The following is a 23,819-nucleotide window of genomic DNA, read 5'->3' on the forward strand; positions in this document are numbered from 1 at the left end:
TAGCTGCATGGTGCCTGTGGGCATCATGGTTCGTTCTATTCCTTGAAAGTAAACCCCACTCTTGTGCGTCTGTCTTGATCCCGTTTCACTTACCGGCTCGCTCAGGGATCCACTTCTGTAACAGCAAATTGTTCTTTTCATTCTTGAGAATAGGGTTACCTAAGTGTGGGTGCAGAATTTCATGATTTATCTGGGTTGTCTGGTTTGTAGCCATCTCCTCTATAAATAGTTCTCTTGGCCTTGGCCACCAGCGGAGGAGGGTGTCAGAAAGGATCTGCAAAAGGCTCTTTCTTAAGAGTCAGTGGCAGCTGGCTGGTGCCTCTAGGGCATGAAGGGAGTTCCATACTCCTCTCAGGCTAGAGCAGGTACCAAGACAAGAAGTCCTGGCAATAACATAGGCAGGGCTTGGCCACCTGAATGACCAGACTTGGCTGGGGACAGGAAAAGGATGCTAAGTTTAGCCAACTGACCAAAGTACTGAACCCATTGCCAGGAAACTCCTGACCAAGGCGAGGCAAAGGAAGGCTTGGCATCCTCCATGAGGCTGGAGGTTGGGAGCTTGGGCATACTTTTTTCGCTTGGGGGTATTAGGACTTTCTAGACAGCTCAGTCTGGTTGGAAAGGAACTTTGTCCCTTGTCTCTAACCAATGCTGGGGTGGAATGCAGGGTGGGAGAGGCTTGGGGTTCACCCCAGTCTCAGTCTGTCTTTCTCCATGGGAGCTGGAAAGGTGCTATGTTTGCAGTGGCTCCCGTTTATCCTTCCTTGTGCCCTCTGTCCAAGATTCCTCCTGAGTCTCTATCCTCTACTCCTCTGCTTCAGGAGTGGCTTGACTCCAGTGAAGGGCACACGTACTAGGTGAGCAGAAGAAAGGCACTGGCAAAGAAGGGATGAGAAGTTCCCAAGGTGTGTCTTTCCCCACGACCACCGCCATGTAATTCTAGACAGTCCTCCACACCCCCAGTGGTCTAGAAGATGATATTTTTGTCATTCTTATGGCAATAACTCTAGTGGATCTGATTATGACTCCTTATCTTAGGATCTCCCCCACTGCCAAAAAGCATTGTGGAGCCAAAGAGAGTTTGGGGGCCCCTAAAGATGGGCATCTCTCCTTGGAGGACACTGTCCTGCACAGAGGGGTGGCACAATCTATAAGTGTATTAGAAATAGGAAGGCACAGGCCTGAAGGGAGATTTCCAGGGAGGGGTGATTTCCATGACCACGGGGTTGTGGCATGCCTGTGCTGTGACTTGGGCAGCCAGAAGCCACAAGTGCACTAAGAGCCTTGGCTACTGTTGAATGTGACTCCTCTTCCTTTTAGATACATTGAGCCTAGTACAGGGCACCATCACCCACCCTCGTACCTGAGCCAGGAAACTGAGGTCACTTAAAACATTCATATATATTCAGAACATTGCACACATGTCAGCATACAGTTTGGGGAGTTATTACAAAAGAGAGCCCACTTGCGTAACCACGTCCAGATCAAGATGCAGATAGAGCTTTAGTCCCTTGCTCCCAGTCATCACCCTGTGCCCAAAGCCAAACGCTGTTCTGGATTTTTCACCATAACTGAGCTTAGTCTGTTTTTGAACTTTTATAAATGGAATTCTACAGTATGTTGTGCGTATTCTTCTGTGTCTGGCTTCTTTCACTCAACGTGATGTTTCTGAGATTTACCTGTGTAATGGCCATACATTCATTTTTCAGTGTCATTTTTTAGTATTCTGTTGCACGACTATAACACAGTTTATCCATTTTGGCTATGACCAAGAGTGCTGCTAGGAACATCCTTTTCCGCAACTTTGTGGGGACATCTCTGGGGGCAAATGAGCACCCATTCTTGTTGGGTTCTGTTGTCTACCTGAAAGGGGGATTACTGAGTTCAGCTTTAGTAGGAGATACCCAACAGTTTTTCGAAGTGATTGCATCAATGTACACTCCACCAGCAGGGGATGAGGGTTCTGGTTGTTCCACATGCTTGACAACACTTGGTATTGCCAGTCTTTTTCATGCTAGGCATTCGGGTGGCTTTAGGTGACATTAAATTTGTCTCTGAATTCCATGGATTTTTACCCCATCAACTTCCCTCTGGGTTTTAGTAACAGCTTACAAATTGGTTTCTCTTTCTCCAGTCTGTGCCCCTGAGGTCTCTTCTCCCCCTTGAAGCTCAAAAACACACATCCCATCATGCTTTCTTTGTGAAATTCTTGAGTGTTTCTCCATCATAAAATCCAAGCTTTTTTTTTTTTTTTTTTTTTGCGGTACGCAGGCCTCTCACTGTTGTGGCCTCTCCCGTTGCGGAGCTCCACAGGCTCCGGACACGCAGGCTCAGCAGCCATGGCTCACAGGCCCAGCCGCTCCGCGGCATGTGGGATCCTCCCGGACCCGGGGCACGAACCCACGTCCCCTGCATCAGCAGGCAGACTCTCAACCACTGCGCCACCAGGGAAGCCCAAAATCCAAGCTTTTTACCAGAATTCCTCGACCTTGTCCTTTCTAGCTCCGCTGTCACTCTCTACCATAAACTCTGGACTCTAGCAACACTTTATAGTTGGATTTATTTATTCATTTAATAAATACTTAGTGAGTGCCTACCATAAGCCAGACATACGGTGAAGAAAACAAGACAAAAGCCCCTCACGGAGCTCACATTCTAGTGATAATTTTACAATTTTATACTACTGGTGTATATGATTATCAAATAATTCCTGACCCGTACCTGTGACATTTTTTAACTCTGCTTCCTCCCAGCTTTAAATCACTTGCTAATCTTAAGCATCCTTTAAGATTTAACTCCTGAAGACTTCCCTGAAGTCCTTCTCTGTCATCTCATAGTATCCACTATTCTAGTGCATTCCACGATTAAAGAGTTGATTTCGTTATCTGTCTTCCCCACTAGACCAAGGATGGGGACTGTACTTTATTTTCCCGCCCATAGTTTTAGTATCTAGCCCAGAACCTTACCCAGAGTAGGTGATCTATTAATGGTGTTAGGCCTGAAATGAGTTGAACTATGCTGATTTCTGGTCACTGAGGTCCGGTTCCAAGACTCTGTGTTAAGTTTCGGGGATTAGGTGTTATCTATTTTATTCTTTCTTTGTCCAATTTGCCAAAGACAAATTGTGTCTCCCTGTCTAGCATGGGCCTTTGCATATAGGAGTTTAATAAAAGTAGTTAATAAATAAGGAACAGCTTACTGATAAGAGCTTATTTTATAAGTAACTTTCTTTTGAAAGGATATATATGCAAGGCCATTAACATACAATTTCTGCTCAAAATATTTTCTCATTTTAACCTGAATGTTTGGCTGTACCTCTCAAGTGCATGCTCCACTCTGAAGCATTAGGAAGCAGTGTTTACCTTGTTCTTCTCAATGCCTTCAATTTTCATGTATGGCTGCCACCCTAGCAATGACTGCTAATGAAAATTACAAGCTCCAGTTTGCAAAGACCAGTGGAATATGGAGTGGCTGTTCCAGCATTAGAGAACCAACTATAGCCAACAATCAGTTAAAAAAAAAACAACCCTGAAGTTTTATCATGGACATTTTCAAACATACACAAAAACAGAATAATAAAGTGGACCCCATCCTCTGATTACCCACCACCCAGGTGCAACCAGAGGCAGTTCTGTATGCCAAAGACATTCAATCACCTACAAAGAGTTTATTCCTGCCGCTGGGAAAATGCAAAGGGGCTGGAGAGACAGTGACTTCTGAGAACATAAATTAAGGAGTCTGGCTAGTGATGTCCTCATAGAGTAACTATAAAATGCGTTGGCCAGTTGACATGCAATTTAGTTGAGTCAACACTGAAGTTATGTTTGGACCAGCTGTATGAGAGCTCAACAATTTTCAGACCTCTGTAGTGAGTTAAAAACAACAACAGCAGCAACAAAATTCTCCAAGCAATAGCAACCATCACAACACGAACCAAAAAGCCCAAAAACCAACCCACACAAGATACTTCTTGGAGGACGGCTGTGGAAGTATATGTATGTACAAGTTTATAATTTGAAATAGTATGATGTTCTTTTTCTTTAGGAAGGGTTTATTAAGACATTAAAACTGATGAATAAGATGAAAAGGATATGTCCAACAAGAGAAGGTTTAAAAGTACCTCAACCTTCTGTTGAGAGGAGGACAGTGTTAATCACCATTTGTTCCTATCCTGGCTTCCTTCTCTGACTCCATCCACACCTGTTCCTTCCCTAGAACCATCTGCATCACATTGCAGGTATTTGTACACCTCCTCTTTGACTTTCACAACACCCAGGGCAGACTCTGCAAATGCAAGGAGGTCAGTTAAGGTTTTTGGAGTTGAGCAAAATCCAACCAAGATGACACAGTCCCTTCGAAATAGTCTGTTTCAAACAGCTTGAATTTGTATGTACTTGCATTCAAGAAAAGAGCATATAAAGCAATCTGTTCACTCACTTTTCCCTAATCTATGCTGGCCTTTTTCTCAACTTGTTCCAGTTGTGAGACTTCAGTAACATACTAATTCACTTTCATTTTCCTGTAGCAGATTTAGAAACTGCCTATGCATCTGTTTCTTGGCACACTGGTAGCATAAATAAGGACTAAAGTGCTTTTTTCTTCTATGTTAGGAGTCGACAAACTTTTTTTGTAAGGAGCCTGATAATACCCACTTTAGGTTTTGTAGGCCATATCGTTTCTGTCAAAACTACTCAAATCAACTCTATACTATCTGCGACTTTTACGTAAATCTAAGTTTTTTCTATAAATTATATAATAACATTAAAAATATAGTCCACTTTTTATAATGATAATGCAGCCATAAACTTCCTTTTATAAAAAGAAAAAAAAGTCTACCCAAGTTGTTAAGGGACCCACTGACCAAAACCGTCCGTCCTGGCCAGGCACGACAGTAACCACTTGCATGAGTTATCTTACAACAGGAGGTCCTGGTAAGGAATGTGGAACTAACAAGCTACCACCAACTGGAAGAATTCGGGAAAGGTCGAAAGGAGAGAGGAGACGCCAGTCCATATGTGCCACCAACCTTCCAGAATCCTTCTCACTGGAATCCATCTTGGCTGAGCGATGTGCACATCACCAGGAAGGACCCTGAGTCAGAATGATTGGCCAGAGACAACCCGGAAACTAACCCCATTACCATAAAGCCTGAGACCGTGAGCCACGTGGCAGAGCAGTTCTCCTGGGTACCCTTACCCTGCCGCTCTCCACCCGGGTTCCCGTTCCCAATAAAGTCTCTTGCTTTGTCAGCGCGTGTGTCTCCTTGGACAATTCATTTCCGAGCGTTAGACAAGAGCCCACTCTCGGGCCCTGGAAGGGGTCCCCCTTCCTGCGACAAAATCAGCTATTGTAGTGCGAAGGCAGCTGCAGGTAATTAGTTAAACAAATGGGCACGGCTGTGTCCCAGTAAAACTGAGAGTCAGATTTGGCCCCGGGGCCATAGTTTGCCAACTCTTATTCTATGCCATCAACTGAAGCTGCCTGAGAGTTAGTCACTCAGGACCATGTGGCTTTCTGTTGAAGGGAATAAGAGGCATGAGTCTAATGTTGTGGGAATTCATCTCAAGCTACACTGAGAAGAGGACAAGTGATTTTGGACTCTGGCCAGGTTAGATGTCATCCTGCCCATAACTGGAAGTGTGGGATGGAATTTTGTTCTTCGGGATAAAAATACTTTTGGAGCCATTCCTTTCAATGGCATATACTCTAGTTCTCATGCCTCCATTAGACCATCTGCTTAACTGTCTATTATTGGGAAACTATACCTGTTTCCTATATCCCTTCACTTCTCCCCAAGTTCAAAGGTGAGCTTATCAGCTGAGCCTAGACAAAGGCATGAGCTCACGCCTATCCTCCTCTCCCTTTTTGGGACTGTTTGCTCAAGGGACAGGTCTGTCCTTCTGCAAAGCACATTTGAAGTGAGCCTAACATCTGCCTTCTAAAGATAGCTCTGGAAAGCTATGACCCTCTGTCCTCCCTTTTTGGGGCTAAATAGTTATGAAAAGCAGCAGTATCTCCTCCACCTGGGTGGGGAAGTTTGTCCTCTGCAGCCCCAGATTCTACTGTAGTGGGGGTGGTCATCTCAAGGTCTAGGCTACAAGTGGGAAATCTTTTGACATGGATCCAAGCCATGTTCTTCAATTACCACAATTTAGCACTACTGCTACTTTTTTTTTTTTTTTTTGGCGGTTCGTGGGCCTCTCACTGTTGTGGCCTCTCCCGTTGCGGAGCACAGGCTCTGGACGCGCAGGATCAGCGGCCATGGCTCACAGGCCCAGCTGCTCCGTTGCATGTGGGATCTTCCCAGACCGGGGCATGAACCCATGTCCCCTGCATCGGCAGGCGGACTCTCAACCACTGTGCCACCAGGGAAGCCCTACTGCTACTTTTAATAAAGGTGACATTTTGATTTTCCACATGAATCCATGTGAGAAAAAAGTTAATGTAGCAGGTGTGGTTGCTTACTCCTGGCGTGTCTCCAAGAGAATCACGATTGATCCTTCACCAACCCCCTGGGTAATGTGGTCCTCCAAGTGTTCCTCGTGTTAGTGATGGATGATTTGGTTACATGTATCTGGAGCAATGGACTATGCCATTGCTGGCTTGCCAAGTTGTTTTGCATAAACGTCAATAATGATGATGTGCACCTAGTTTTATTGTTGGGGTCCTGAGTTTCCATTGTCATGGCTGGTTGTGTAGCTATGGTTGCTCAGCAAGATGTATCTATGTGACCAGTCCCCACATAAAAAAACTCAGACCCAGAGAATCAAAAAGGCATCCCTAGGCAGAGACATTCCACACATGTCCCTGAAGTTCACTGCCAGGGAGAACACTCTCCTAAGTATCCCTGGACAAGGAAGGACATCAGAATTCTGTGCTGGACCTTTCTAGACTCCAACAACACCCTTCTTTCTTCCCTGCTGCTTTAACTCTGTGTTTATTGCTGTAATAAATCTTAGCTATGAATATAACTGCTGTTGAGTCTTGTTAATCCTTCTGTGAATCACTGAATGAAACACTCCTTTAGTTCAACAATTTAAAATTCAGAGAAGAACAGGGCTGGGACTAGGGTGGAAAATTTAAGGGATGCCAAAAACTTAGTAATTACGATAAATAATATCTTAATAAATATTTTAAAAAGTATTAACATTTAATGCAAAAAACCCATGATAAACGAAACATCAAAAATTCAAATAGGGCTCCCCTGGTGGCGCAGTGGTTGGGAGTCCGCCTGCCGATGCGGGGGACGTGGGTTCGTGCCCTGGTCCGGGAAGATCCCACATGCCGCGGAGCGGCTGGGCCCATGAGCCATGGCCACTGGGCCTGCGCGTCCGGAGCCTGTGCTCCGCGGTGGGAGAGGCCACAGTGGTGAGAGGCCCGCGTACAGAAAAAAAAAAAAAAAAATTCAAATAAAGACAGGTTTCCACCCTACACCTGCAATATCTTGCCTCACTTGCCTCACCCAAATCCCTGCCCTGGAGAAAAGAGGTACACAAGTAATTACTGCCTGTACGTTGCTAAAGCTGAGAGCTGCATCTTTAGCTATGGTGCTAAAGGTTGCTAAATGGTGATAAATAGTTGCTGTACTTCTCTGACTTTCCCTTCATGTCACTTAGTTCTTGCCTCCTCCAGTCAATTAATCTCTGATAATGTATCAGCTGTTTATGGGGCTGATATGTAACCCCTTTTGGGGATCTGCACCCCTCAGAGCCCTGAAGACTATATGAGAATTCTTTGCTTTTCCTCCTCATGCAGAAGCCCTCTGTAACTAAAACAATCCATTAAGGTTGAATACCATTGGTAGGTAACTCCTGAATGCTAAGATAACTTAGCTTAAATGCATACTATGGTTACTCAAAAGAGCTTTAGAGGTCTCTGGCAACCTTCATTTCTAAATTTCTATTTACCCATACGTTTTCAGGAAGATAGGTGCACAGTTAGATCCCGGGGCTCTAATAATAGCTACATTTTATAGTATGTACAAAGACTAGTGCTGGGCACTTTATTTACATTATCACACATTTTTATGACAATAGTTCAAAGACACATGATACTGTCTCTATTTCACAAAGAATGAAACTGAGCCTTAAGGTGGTTAAGACACATTCCCAAGGTCCCCCACTAATAAGAAGCAGACCTGGAATTCAACCTACAATCATCTGGCTCCAGAGATGGCAAAAGCCAGCCGCAGACACTCTTTTGCGGGTGTGTGTGTGTGTGTGTGTGTGTGTGTGTGTCAAACACTGTTTTTTAATGCACTTGAACAGTGAGCATTTGGGAGGGTGATTCTCCAGGGACCACCATCCTCCTCACTTCCTACTGTGTCACCTATTGTCCCTGCCTGGCCCTTGAAGACACTGCATACGGGACCTCTGCTTCCAAGCCTATCCTCTTTCTAGCACTTGATGGTGCCACCTACTTTGGATTCTTTTTATCTCTGTACCAACTTCAAGGAGGGTGCTTGCTGGAAATGACTTCCATGACCTCAGCTGGAGCCCTGCGATTCATACACATAAAAGGGCAAGAGCTTCTTCTCACTCCATATGAGAGCTCAGTTCTTCCGAATTATTCGTTTTTGAATAACTCATGTATTAGCATCTATGTACTCATATCCCATCACTGCCATCTTTCCTAACTGCTTTAGGAAACCATCTTACGCTCATATCAAAAAATGAAAAGAGGGAGGCAACTTTTGAGAGTTGGCCCATATTTAAGCCGTTGGCCAAGACTTGCTAAATCTTTTTTAGTCTTCCTTTCCTCTACATAGACATACCAACTTTAGCTAGAAGTTACGTAATGCACATAGAGGATCTACTGATGGGCTTCAGAGGCTCATTGAATACCCTAGGCATTACATGCACATTTCAGTTTATACGTATATTTTTCTGGAGAGAGAGAGAGTTTATAGTCTCCACTGGATTTTAAGAGGGTCTACAGATTTTAAGAAGGCCTATAAACCAAATTTATGAACTACTCATAATAGCATATAGTGTATTATTCTGGTTACAAAAATCAGCCAAGGTTTTGGATGACCCATCTGACAGACACCACAGGAATGCACATTTTGTTTTCTTTTTCTTTTGTTTTCTTTTTTTAACCACAATGAATCTTACTGGAACATGCTGTGATGTCCTAGATGAAAACACTAAGGAATACAGCAGGAAGGAACAAACCCACCTTATTTATTACCTAGAATTTGTTTTGGCTGTCCTTTGCCCTAAAACTGTGAAATAATTATAGCTGTTGTTTATAGCGCATCCCAGCCAGATGTTCATCTAACCTCTGCATGAAAACTTCCAGCACCAGGGAAGGCCCATCATCCACCATGACCCTAGGTCATGATTATGTAGCTTCATTTGTTTTAGGTGCTTAATGTTTTATTTTGTTTATAGTCTATGTATTTTGCGAATATTTGAAATGAGCTAGACTCAAGGCCAAGATAAAATAACAGAACCATTAAAGGATGATCCAGTGTGGAGACGGCAGTTAGGAAATGCCAGGAAACTGCAGGTAAGGGGGCTATTGTATTTGAGTAGAGGAGGTAATCCTGAGATTTTTGGCAGTGATGGAAACAGAAACCCAAGGGATTCCCTAAGTCTTCTGATCTAATGAGAGGAAGCTGATCATATTTTCAAGGGAGGCAAACATTCTCCTAACTCTACATTCTCCTAACTCTATGTCCTATAAGGAACTATCATAAGGCTTTTTAGACAGTGTACATTTTAAAAGGCATTAATGGACAGTGGCTTGTTGCCAGATGTTTTACCATAAATGTAAAGACATTTCTTATAACATTACTCCATCAAAGCTAGATTCTAGGGTTTTGTTTAATACTAGATAAATAGTATTTAACTGCTTCAATAAGCCAATTTTCAGTTGTGCCATCCCAGAAGAAAGAGAGGAGCACATTTATAGAAGTGCTCTCAAAGAACTGTATTTAATTTTTCTCTATTCCCAGGGAAACAGTGAACGTCACTGGCAGCCTTCATAGTCAATTCTATTGAGAGAGGAGGGAAATTCACAGGGACTAGTCTTTTGGCCTGGCCACCCCAAACTTCCTCTGGTTCCAATGATTTTCCAGTGCAGACCACTAACAGGTAGAGCCTGAGGGGAATTTCAGAGGTCTCATAGTTTGCCTGCAGCTCTGGATGTAATGGTTAGAAATGGGGACCTTGCAGAAGCCCTACAGGGCTGTTCAGTTACCCAATTCTGGGGGTGGAGTCCAAAGAGGTAAAAGATTTGTAATACTGTGTCTTTATTACCTCTCCCACCTCCTTTTTTTTGTGCCTTTGTCTTCTGCACTGAAGATTGATATTCTTTGTCAAATGGAACAACCATTACAAATCTTTTCCACAGGCTTTCAAATGATATCTAAATTGATCCAGGTGTGAATCCTTCTGGAGATATGATTACATATAACTACAAATGAAATTTAGAAGTAGACTCATTTGATATTATGACATAAATAATCTCAAGTTTTCTTTTTTTAAAAAAAAAAAAACTCTATAACCGCCATGCTAAGTTGACGCTATTCAACGAAAAATTCCATTCTCAAGAAAATTTCTTGGGACGTGGATATCCATGTTATAGTTAGAGGCTTGCTGGATGGCTCTGGAATTAGACTACAGGGAGGTAGATCAGTTTAATGGACATTGTCATCAATTCAGTTGATTTTATTTTCCATTAGCTAGTTGGCATAAAATTCAAATTTGAGATCCTTAATGATCCCTAGAATACAGGCATTGTATTCCATAAATTCAAAAGGATCCATACCCTGTAGACACAAGTTAAGAAATACTTGATTATAGGAGGTCTCTCCACCTACAAGTGAGGGCTCTTACATCTCCAGAGAGAACCGAGACTAAGCAGGGCCAAGCCTTATCTCAAAAGCATAGCTATGGATTTGCTCGAGAGCCTAGACACATAATCAACTGAGAACACAAAGTTTTGTTTCATAAAACAGAGAACAACCTTTGAGCCATTAAGCAATATCTTCTGCAGAAAGGATGAAACCAGAAAGCTATTCTGAGCTGGACAGAAACTTCCTCTGAGTCAGATTAATACGAGGACAAAATTAGAAGGGGAGGCAAAGCTGCGGGGGGATGCAGGGGAAAGACAGAAGGCTTCACTTGTTTGCTCATTCATTCATTTGTTCACTCCCTCATTAGTCAAACACAAAATAAATATTTTCTATTGACAGGGGATTCTCCTAGGCCCTGGGGTTTCAAATCAGACATGAACAACTCCAAGTGCTTAGAAGAATATGAGAAAACTACATGAAGTTAAGATCTGAGTCAAACAAAAATGGGCTTGGAAAGGTAGATTGGATCAAAATTAGGGAGAAATTTTAAAGTCAGACTTGAATACAAGGGTCTAGTCTTGATTCTGAAGGCAATGGAGGGGGACAGGTGTCAACTTTTAAATAAGGGAATGACATACATGGAGCAAGGATTTATTTGGAAAAGAGAACAAAGCTTTGGCGTGAACTTGGGGGTGAGGAGGGCTATTGTTTAAGTTAAAGGTATTCACAGCTAGAACTAGAAGTGGGGGTGAAATTACTAAGGGAGAGAGGTAAAATGGAAAAAAGACAGAGCCTTGGGAAACACTTATATTTGAGAACGGCAGGAGACAAAGAAGCCAGAAGAACTTGGGGATGAATCAGCAATAGAAGCCAAAAAAGGAGGAAGTTTCAAGAATATAGAAGCTGATTAGTTAATGACACTTGTGTAATCAAGGAAGAGCAGGATTGAGAAATGGCTTTTTAAACTAGGTGCTGGAAGGTTCTTGGTGACTTTCAAGAGTGGGTGAGGGAATGAGTAGAAAATGAGAATTGGAAGCAGTAAATATATCCAATTTCACGAATTAGACCACAAAATAAAAGAGAGCAGGGCTTCCCTGGTGGTGCAGTGGTTGAGAGTCCGCCTGCCAATGCAGGGGACACGGGTTCGTGCCCTGGTCCGGGAAGATCCCACATGCCACGGAGCAGCTGGGCCCGTGAGCCATGGCCGCTGAGCCTGCGCGTCCAGAGCCTGTGCTCCACAACGGGAGAGGCCACAACAGTGAGAGGCCTGTGTACCGAAAAAAAGTAAAATAAAATAAAATTAAATAAATAAAAGAGAGCAGTCTGAGAGAACATCAGATATATTCATTAGAAATGTTTTGGTTGCAACAAGCCTCTTAGACAGCCTCATCCACCAGAGGACAGATAGCAGAAGCAAGAAGAACTACAGTCCTGCAGCCTGTGGAACAAAAACCACATTCACAGAAAAACAGACAAGATGAAAAGGCAGAGGGCTATGTACCATATGAAGGAACAAGATAAAACCCCAGAAAAACAACAAAATGAAGTGGAGATAGGCAACCTTCCAGAAAAAGAATTCAGAATAATGATAGTGAAGATGATCCAGGACCTCAGAAAAACAATGGAGGCAAAGATGGAGAAGATGCAAGAAATGTTTAACAAAGACCTAGACGAATTAAAGAACAAACAGAGATGAACAATACAATAACTGAAATGAAAACTACACTAGAAGGAATCAATAGCAGAATAACTGAGGCAGAAGAACGAATAAGTGATCTGGAAGACAGAATGGTGGAATTCACTGCTGCAGAACAGAATAAAGAAAAAAAAATGAAAAGAAATGAAGACAGCCTGAAAGACCTCTGGGACAACATTAAACGCAACAACATTCACATTATAGGGGTCCCAGAAGGAGATGAGAGAGAGAGAGGACCAGAGAAAATATTTGAAGAGATTATAGTAGAAAACTTCCTTAACATGGGAAAGGAAATAGCCACCCAAGTCGAGGAAGCACAGCGAGTCCCATACAGGATAAACCCAAGCAGAAACACGCCAAGACACACAGTAATCAAATTAGCAATGATTAAAGACAAAGAAAAATTATTGAAAGCATCAAGGGGAAAATGACAAATAACATACAAGGGAACTCCCATAAGGTTAACAGTTGATTTCTCAGCAGAAACTCTAAAAGCCAGAAGGGAGTGGCATGATACACTTAAAGAGTGAAAGGAAAGAACCTACAACCAAGATTACTCAACCTGGCAAGGATCTCATTCAGATTCTATGGAGAAATCAAAAGCTTTACAGACAGGCAAAAGCTAAGAGAATTCAGCACCACCAAACCAGCTCTACAACAAATGCTAAAGGCACTTCTCTAAGTGGGAAACACAAGAGAAGAAAAGGACCTACAAAAACCAACCCAAAACAATTAAGAAAATGGTCTTAGAAACATACATATCGAGAACTACCTTAAACGTGAACGGATTAAATGCTCCAACCAAAAGACACAGGCCTGCTGAATGGATACGAAAACAAGACCCATATATATGCTGTCTACAAGAGACCCACTTCAGACCTAGGGACACATACAGACTGAAAGTGAGGGGATAGAAAAAGATACTCCATGCAAAGGGAAATCAAAAGAAAGTTGGAGTAGCAATACTCATATCACATAAAATAGACTTTAAAACAAAGAATGTTACAAGAGACAAGGACACTACATAATGATCAAGGGTTCAAACCAAGAAGAAGATATAACAATTATAAATATATATGCACCCAACATAGGAGCACCTCAATACATAAGGCAACTGCTAACAGCTGTAAAAGAGGAAATCAACAGTAACACAATAATAGTGGGGGACTTTAACACCTCATATACACCAATGGACTGATCACCCAAAATGAAAATAAATAAGGAAACAGAAGCTTTAAATGACACAGTAGACCAGATAGATTTAATTATATTTATAGGACATTTCATCCAAAACCAGCAGATTACACTTTCTTCTCAAGTGCGCATGGAACATTCTCCAGGACAGATCACATCTTGGGTCACAAATCAAGCCTCAGTAAATTTAAGAAAACTGAAATCATATCAAGCATCTTTGCTGACCACAACACTATGAGATTAGAAATGAATTACAGGGGGAAAAAAGTAAAAAACACAAACACATGGAGGCTAAACGCTACATTACTAAATAACCAACAGACCACTGAAGAAATCAAAGAGGAAATAAAAAAATACCTAGAGACAAATGACAATGAAAACATGACAATCCAAAACCTGTGGGATGCAGCAAAAGCAGTTCTAAGAGGAAAGTTTATAGCTATACAAGCCTACATCAAGAAACAAGAAAAATCTCAAATAAATAATCTAACCTTACACCTAAAGGAACTAGAGAAAGAAGAACAAACAGAACCCAAAGTTAGCAGAAGGAAAGAAAACATAAAGATCAGAGCAGAAATAAATGAAATAGAAACAAAGAAAGCAATAGCAAAGATCAATAAAACTAAAAGCTGGTTCTTTGAGAAGATAAACAAAATTCTTAGAAGAAGAATTTTATTCTTAGAAGATAAACAATTAGCCAGACTCATCAAGAAAAAGAGGGAGAAGACTCAAATCAATAAAATTAGAAATGAAAAAGGAGAAGTTACAACAGACACCACAGATATACAAAGCATCCTAAGAGACTACTACAAGCAACTCTATGCCAATAAAATGGCCAACCTGGAAGAAATGGACAAATTCTTAGAAAGGTATAATCTTCCAAGACTGAAACAGAAAGAAATAGAAAATATGAACAGACCAATCACAAGTAATGGAATTGAAACTATGAATAAAAATCTTCCAACAAACAGAAGTCCACGACCAGATGGCTTCACAGGTGAATTCTATCAAATATTTAGAGAAGAGCTAACACCCATCCTTCTCAAACTCTTCCAAAAAGTTGCGGAGGAAGGAACACTCCCAAACTCATTCTATGAGGCCATCATCACCCTGATACCAAAACCAGACAAAGACACTACAAAAAAAGAAAATTACAGACCAATATCACTGATGAATGTAGATGCAAAAATCTTCAACAAAATACTGGCAAACAGAATCCAACAACACATTAAAAGGATCATACACCATGATCAAGTGGGATTTATCCCAGGGATGCAAGGATTCTTCAATATATTTAAATCAATCAATTCGATACACCATATTAACAAATTGAAGAAGAAAAACCATATGATCATCTCAATAGATGCAGAAAAAGCTTTTGACAAAATTCAACACCCATTTATGATAAAAACTCTCCAGAAAGTGGGCATAGAGGGAACCTACCTCAACATAATAAAGGCCATAGACAACAAACCCACAGCAAACATCATTATCAATGGTGAAAAACTGAAAGCATTTCCTCTAAGATCAGGAACAAGACAAGAATGTCCACTCTCACCACTATTATTCAACATAGTTTTGGAAGTCCTAGCCTCAGCAATCAGAGAAGAAAAAGAAATAAAAGGAATACAAATTGTATAAGAAGTAAAACTGTCACTGTTTGCAGATGACATGATACTATACATAGAGAATCCTAAAGATGCCACCAGAAAACTACTAGAGCTAATCAATGAATTTGGTAAAGTTGCAGGATACAAAATTAATGCACAGAAATCTCTGGCATTTCTATACACTAATGATGAAATATCTGAAAGAGAAATTAAGGAAACACTCCCATTTCCCACTGCAACAAAAAGAATAAAATACCTAGGAATAAACCTACCTAGGGAGACAAAAGACCTGTATGCAGAAAACTATAGGACACTGATGAAAGAAATTAAAGATGATACCAACAGATGGAGAGATATACCATGTTCTTGGATTGGAAGAATCAATACTGTGAAAATGACTATACTGCCCAAAGCAATCTACAGATTGAATGCAATCCCTATCAAACTACCAATGGTATTTTTTATGGAACTAGGACAAAAAATCTAAAAATGTATACGGAGACACAGAAGACCCCGGATAGCCAAAGCAGTATTGAGGGAAAAAACCGGAGCTGGAGGAATCAGACTCCCTGACTTCAGACTATACTACAAAGCTACAGTAATCAAGATAATATGGTACTGGAACAAAAACAGAAACATAGGTCAATGGAACAAGATAGAAAGCCCAGAGGTAAACTCACGCGCCTACGGTAAACTAATCTTGACAAAGAAGGCAAGGATATACAATGGAGAAAAGACAGCCTCTTCAATAAGTGGTGCTGGGAAAACTGGACAGCTACATATAAAAGAATGAAATTAGAACACTCCCTAACACCATACACTAAAATAAAATCAAAATGGATTCAAGATGTAAATGTAAGACTGGGCACTATAAAACTCTTAGCAGAAAACATAGGAAGAACACTCTTTGACATAAATCACAGCAAGATGTTTTTTGATCCACCTCCTAGAGAAATGGAAATAAAAACAAAAATAAACAAATGGGACCTAATGAAACTTAAAAGCTTTTGCACAGCAAAGGAAACCATAAACAAGACGAAAAGACAACCCTCAGAATGGGCGAAAATATTTGCAAACGAATCAACGGACAAAGGATTAATCTCCAAAATTTATAAACAGCTCATGCAGCTCGATATTCAAACAACCCAATCCAAAAACGGGCGGAAGACCTAAATAGACATTTCTCCAAAGAAGATATACAGATGGCCAAGAAGCACATGAAAAGCTGCTCAACATCACTAATTATTAGAGAAATGCAAATCAAAACTACAATAAGGTATCACCTCACACCAGTTAGAATGGGCTTCATCAGAAAATCTACAAACAACAAATGCTGGAGAGGGTGTGGAGAAAAGGGAACCCTCTTGCACCATTGGTGGGAATGTAAACTGATACAGCCACTATGGAGAACAGTATGGAGGTTCCTTAAAAAACTAAAAATAGAACTACCATATGACCCAGCAATCCCACTACTGGGCATATACCCAGAGAAAACCACAATTCAAAAAGACACATGCACTCCAGTGTTCACTGCAGCTCTATTTGCAGTAGGCATGTCATGGAAGCAACCTAAATGCCCATCGACAGACGAATGGATAAAGAAGATGTGGCTAATATTACAATGGAATATTACTCAGCCATAAAAAGGAATGAAAGTGGGTCATTTGTAGAGACGTGGATGGATCTAGAGACTGTCATACAGAGTGAAGTAAGTCAGAAAGAGAAAAACAAATATCGTATATTAATGCATATATGTGGAACCTAGAGAAATGGTACAAATGAACTGGATTTCAGAGTAGAAATTGAGACACAGATGTAGAGAACAAACGTGTGGACACCAAGGGGGGGAAAGCTGCGGGGGGGTCGTGGTGGTGGTGTGATGAATTGGGCGATTGGGGTTGACATGTATACACTGATGTGTATAAAATTGATGACTAATAAGAAACTGCTGTATAAAAAAAAAAAAAAAGTGCTTTGTACCAGAATGATTACTGTGTGTTGTAGGGGGAGGAAGCTACTTGATAATTTTATGTTGTTTTCCATAATTCCTTGGAATTTTCTTTCTAAAATAGATGAATTTCCTTTAGGAATTCCAGAAAGCCTTTAGAGAAATATTCTTAAAATTGTTTGCTTTACAAATGTATGTTATTATTTTATTGAGAAATAAGATTAAAATCATCTTTCTGATTTTAAGAAAAAAAAAAAGAAATGTTTTGGTTGCAAAAGTCAGAAAAAGCAACCCAAAGTTTACATAACTGCAGAATTTATGGGGGGTAGTTCAGGCTTCAGGCATGGATAGATTCAGGGTTCAATCAATGCCATGGGCACCTGTTGGCCTGACTCTGCTTTCCTCTATATGGAGCTTTCATTTTTAGGTTCTCTATGGTGGCAAGCCAGCTATGTAATAGCTTGAGCATCATATCTTTCCAAGTTCAAGTTTAGTACAATCAAAAGAAGAGGCTTTTACCTAGCTGCTTAAGCAAAGCTCTGGAATTAGCTCTGGTTGGGCTTGGATTGGCTTGAATGGAATGAAGGGCCCATTCTTGATGGGGATGGAGTTCACTGATTTGTCTAGACCTAGAGATAGAGCTCTAGGAAGTACATGGACTAAGAACTAGAAAGGGCTTGGTTCCCTGGAGGAAAATCAGAGAACTACTAATAGGGAATGGTAGCTGGGTGGCAAAAACAACAAGGGTCCAACCACCAGGTTTGAAAAAGGATCAATGAAGAATAAAGGCCTGGCACAGAAGGGAGGGATGCAATCAAGAGATGGATGGAATTGACTTCAAACGAGGAAGCATCTTCATTTCTCTGATGGAAGAGAAGGAGAAGATAATAAAAGATGACACACAAACCATTTGACCATGTAGGTGGAGGTAGTTAAAAATGCATATGTTGGAGACCTTCAAGATGGCGGAAGAGTAAGATGTGGAGAGCAGCTTCCTCCCCACAAATACATCAGAAATACATCTACATGTGGAACAACTCCTACAGAACACCTACTGAAGGCTGGCAGAAGACCTCAGACTTCCCAAAATGCAAGAAACTCCCCACGTACATGGGTAGGGCAAAAGAAAAAAGAAAAAACAGAGACAAAAGAATAGGGACGGGACCTGCACCTCGGGGAGGGAGCTGTGAAGGAGGAAAAGTTTCCACACACTAGGAAGCCCCTTCACTGGAGGAGATGGGGGTGGCAGGGGGGAAGCTTCGGAGCCACGGAGGAGAGCGCAGCAACCGGGGTACAGAGGGCAAAGTGGAGAGATTCCCGCACAGAGGATCAGTGCCGACCAGCACTCACCAGCCCGAGGGGCTTGTCTGCTCATCCGCCGGGGTGGGCGGGGGCTGGGAGCTGAGGCTCGGGCTTCGGAGGTCAGACCCCGGGGAGAGGACTGGGGTTGGCTGTGTGAACACTGCCTGAAAGGGCTAGTGCACAACGGCTAGCCGGGAGGGAGTCCAGGAAAAAGTCTGGAGCTGCCTAAGAGGCAAGAGACCATTGTTTCAGTGTGCCTGAGGAGAGGGGATTCAGAGCACCGCTTAAAGGAGCCCCAGAGACGGGCATGAGACACTAAGGCTGCTGCAGCAGCCACCAAGAAGCCTGTGTGCAGTACAAGTCACTATCCACACCTCCCCTCCCAGGAGCCTGTGCAGCCCACCACTGCCAGGGTCCCGTGATCCAGGGACAACTTCCCCAGGAGAACACACGGTGCCTCAGGCTGTTGCAACGTCATGCTGGCCTCTGCCGCCACAGGCTCGCCCCACACTCCGTACCCCTCCCTCCCCCCAGCCTGAGTGAGCCAGAGCCCCCGAATCAGCTGCTCCTTTAACCCCGTCCTGTCTAAGCGAAGAACAGACGCACTCAGGGGACCTATACGCAGAGGCGGGGTCAAATCCAGTGCTGGACCCCAGGAGCTGTGCAAACAGAGGAGAAAGGGAAATCTCTCCCAGCAGCCTCAGGAGCAGCGGATTAAATCTCCACAATCAACGTGATGTACCCTGCATCTCTGGAATATCTGAATAGACAACGAATCATCCCAAATTGATGCAGTGGACTTTGGGAGCAATGATATAGATATATTTTTCCTTTTTCTCTTTTTGTGAGGGTGTATGTGTATGCTTCTTTGTGTGATTTTGCCTGTAGAGCTTTGCTTTTACCATTTGTCCTAGGGTTCTGTCTGTCAGTTTTTTGTTTTTCTTTAGTATAGTTTTTAGCGCTTGTTATCATTGGTGGATTTGTTTTTGGTTTGGTTGCTCTCTCTTTGCTTTTTTTTTCTTCTTTTTTTATTACTTTTTAACTGTTTATTTTTAATAATTATTTTTTATTTTAATAACTTTATTTTATTTTATTATTTTCTTTCTTTCTTTTTTTCCCCTTTCTTCTGAACCCTGTGGCTGACAGGGTCTTGGTGCTCCAGCCGGGTGTCAGGCCTGTGCCTCTGAGGTGGGAGAGCTGAGTTCAGGACACTGATGCACCAGAGACCTCCCAGTTCCACGTAATATCAAGTGGTGAAAGCTCTCCCAGAGATCTCTATCTCAATGCTAAGACCCAGCTCCACTCAACGACCAGCAAGCTACAGTGTTGCACACCCATGCCAAACAACTAGCAAGATAGGAACACAACCCCACCCATTAGCAGAGAGACTGCCTAAAATCATAATAAGGTCACAGGCACCCCAAAACACACCACCAGACATGGACCTGCCAACCAGAAAGACAAGATCCAGCCTCATCCACCAGAACACAGGCACTAGTCCCCTCTACCAGGAAGCCTACACAACCCACTGAAACAACCTTAGCCACTGGGGGCAGACACCAAAAACAAAGGAAATATGAACCTGCAGCCTACGAAAAGGAGACCCCAAACACAGTAAGGTAAGCAAAATGAGAAGACAGAGAAACACACAGCAGATGAAGGAGCAAGGTAAAAACCCACCAGACCTAACAAATGAAGAGGAAATAGGCAGTCTACCTGAAAAAGAATTCAGAGGAATGACAGTAAAGATGATCCATAATCTTGGAAATAGAATGGAAAAAATACACGAAACGTTTAACAAGGACCTAGAAGAACTAACGAGCAAACAATGATGAACAACACAATAAATGAAATTAAAAGTTCTCTAGAAGGAATCGATAGTGGAATAACTGAGGCAGAGAACAGCCAAGTGACCCGGAAGATAAAATAGTGGAAATAACTACTGCAGAGGAGAATAAAGAAAAAAGAATGAAAAGAATTGAGGACACTCTCAGAGACCTCTGGGACAACATTAAATGCACCAACATGCAAATTATAGGGGTCCCAGAAGAAGAAGAGAAAAAAAAGGGACTGAGAAAATATTTGAAGAGATTTCAGTTCAAAACTTCCCTAATATGGGAAAGGAAATAGTTAATCAAGTCCAGGAAGTGCAGAGTCCGATACAGGATAAACCCAAGGAGAAGCACGCCAAGACACGTATTAATCAAACTATCAAAAATTAAATACAAAAAGAAAATATTAAAAGCAGCAAGGGAAAAACAACAAATAACACACAAGGGAATCCCCATAAGGTTAACAGCTGATCTTTCAGCAGAAACTCTGCAAGCCACAAGGGAGTGGCAGGACATATTTAAAGTGATGAAAGGGAAAAGCCTACAACCAAGATTACTCTACTCAGCAAGGATCTCATTCAGATTTGACAGAGAAATTAAAACCTTTACAGACAAGCAAAAGCTAAGAGAATTCAGCACCAGCAAACCAGCTTTACAACAAATGCTAAAGGAACTTTACTAGGCAGGAAACACAAGAGAAGGAAAAGACCTACAATAACAAACCCCAAACAATTAAGAAAATGGTAATAGGAACATACATATCGATAACTACCTTAAATGTAAATGGCTTAAATGCTCCAACCAAGAGACATAGACTGGCTGAATGGATGCAAAAACAAGACCCGTATATATGCTGTCTACAAGAGACCCATTTCAGACCTAGGGACACATACAGACAGAAACTGAGCGGATGGAAAAAGATATTCCATGCAAATGGAAATCGAAAGAAAGCTGGAGTAGCAATTCTCATACCAGAGAAAATAGATTTTAAATAAAGACTATTACAAGAGGTAAAGAAGGACACTACATAATAATCAAGGGATCAATCCAAGAAGAAGATATAACAATGGTAAACATTTATGCACCCAAAAAAGGAGCATCTCAATACATAAGGCAAATGCTAACAGCCATAAAGGGGGAAATCGACAGTGACACAATCATAGTAGGGGACTTTAACACCCCACTTTCACCAATGGACAGATCATCCATAATGAAAATAAATAAGGAAACACAAGCTTTAAATGACAATAAGATGGACTTAATTGATATTTATAGGACATTCCACCTAAAAACAACAGAATACACTTTCTTCTCAAGTGCTCATGGTACATTCTCCAGGATAGATCATATCTTGGGTCACAAATCAAGCCTTGGGAAGTTTACAAGAATTAAAATCATATCAAGTATCTTTTCTGACCACAATGCTATGAGACTAGATATAAATTACAGGAAAAAAATCTGTAAAAATTACAAGCACATGGAGGCTAAACAATATGCTACTGAATAACCAAGAGATCACTGAAGAAATCAAAAAGTTCCTAGAAACAAATGACAACGAAAACACAACGACCCAAAACCTATGCGTTGCAGCAAAAGCAGTTCTAAGGGGGAAGTTTACAGCAATACAATCCTACCTTAAGAAACAAGAAACATCTCTAATAAACAACCTAACCTTACACCTAACAATTAGAGAAAGAACAAAAAAACCCCAAAGTTAGCAGAAGGAAAGAAATCATAAAGATCAGATCAGAAATAAATGAAAATGAAATGAAGGAAATGATAACAAAGATCAATAAAAGTAAAATCTGGTTCTTTGAGAAGATAAACAAAATTAATAAACGATTAGCCAGACTCATCAAGAAAAAAAGGGAGAAGACTCAAATCAACAGAATTAGAAATGAAAAAGGAGAAGTAACAACTGACACTGCAGAAATACAAAGGATCATGAGTGATTACTAGAAGCAACTACATGCCAATAAAATGGACAACCTGGAAGAAATGGACAAATTCTCTGCAAAGCACAACCTTCCGAGACTGAACCAGGAAGAAACAGAAAATATAAACAGACCAATCACACGTACTGAAATTGAGACTGTGATTAAAAATCTTCCAACAAACAAAAGCCCAGGGCCAGATGGCTTCATTGGAGATTTCTATCAAACATTCAGAGAGGAGCTAACACCTATACTTCTCAAACTCTTCCAAAATATAGCAGAAGGAGGAACACTCCCAAGCTTGTTCTATGAGGCCACCATCACCCTGATACCAAAACCAGACAAACATGTCACAAAGAAAGAAAACTATAGGCCAATATCACTGATGAACATAGATGCAAAAATCCTCAACAAAATACTAGCCAACAGAATCCAACAGCACATTAAAAGGATCATACACCATGATCAAGTGGGGTTTGTCCCAGGAATGCAAGGATTCTTCAATAAATGCATATCAATCAATGTGATACACCATATTAAGAAACTGAAGGATAAAAGCAATATGATCATCTCAATAGATGCAGAAAAAGCTTTTGACAAAATTCAACACCCATTTATGATAAAACCCTCCAGAAAGTAGGCATAGAGGGAAATTACCTCAACATAATAAAGGCCATATATGACAAACCCACAGCCAACATCATTCTCAACGGTGAAAAACTGAAACCACTTCCACTAAGATCAGCAACAAGACAAGGTTGCCCACTTTCACCATTATTATTCAACATAGTTTTGGAAGTTTTAGCCACAGCAATCAGAGAAGAAAAAGAAATAAAAGGAATCCAAATCCAAAAAGAAGAAGTAAAGCTGTCACTGTTTGCAGATGACATGATACTATACATAGAGAATCCTAAAGACGTTACCAGAAAACTACTAGACCTAATCAATGAATTTGGTAAAGTAGCAGGATACAAAATGAATGCACAGAAATCTCTTACATTCCTATACATTAATGATAAAAAATCTGAAAGAGAAATTAAGGAAACACTCGCATTTACCATTGCAACAAAAAGAATAAAAGACCTAGGAATAAACCTACCTAAGGAGTCAAAAGACCTGTATGCAAAAATCTATAAGACACTGATGAAAGAAATTAAAGATGATACCAACAGATGGAGAGATATACCATGTTCTTGGATTGGAAGAATCAACACTGTGAAAATGACTATACTACCCAAAGCAATCTACAGATTCAATGCAATCCCTATCAAACTACCAATGGCATTTTTCACAGAACAAGAACAAAAAATTTCACAATTTGTATGGAAACACAAAAGACCCCAAATAGCCAAAGTAATCTTGAGCAAGAAAAATGGAGCTGGAGGAAACAGGCTCCTGACTTCAGACTGTACTACAAAGCTACAGTAATCAAGACAGTATGGTACTGGCACAAAAACAGAAATATAGATCAATGGAACAGGATAGATAGCACAGAGATAACC

The 23,819-nt window shown here is 41.2% G+C and overlaps 1 protein-coding gene across 4 annotated transcripts in view; it reads right to left on the minus strand.

Annotated features, from left to right (window-relative positions):
* TXNDC8 (thioredoxin domain containing 8) overlaps nt 1-23,819 on the minus strand; it is an 80,693-nt gene that overhangs the window by 35,316 nt on the left and 21,558 nt on the right. For 2 of the 4 annotated variants that reach the window (XR_003790848.1, XR_003790849.1), the window contains one exon: nt 94-159. The exons of the other annotated variants lie outside the window; for them this stretch is intronic. The gene's annotated coding sequence lies outside the window, so the exon portion shown is untranslated. The remainder of the gene's footprint in view (nt 1-93; nt 160-23,819) is intronic. 4 annotated transcript variants of the gene reach the window in all.

Source organism: Monodon monoceros, unplaced genomic scaffold (assembly GCF_005190385.1).
Source record: "Monodon monoceros isolate NGI ecotype Baffin Bay Population unplaced genomic scaffold, NGI_Narwhal_1 Super_Scaffold_5, whole genome shotgun sequence".
NCBI lineage: Eukaryota > Metazoa > Chordata > Mammalia > Artiodactyla > Monodontidae > Monodon > Monodon monoceros.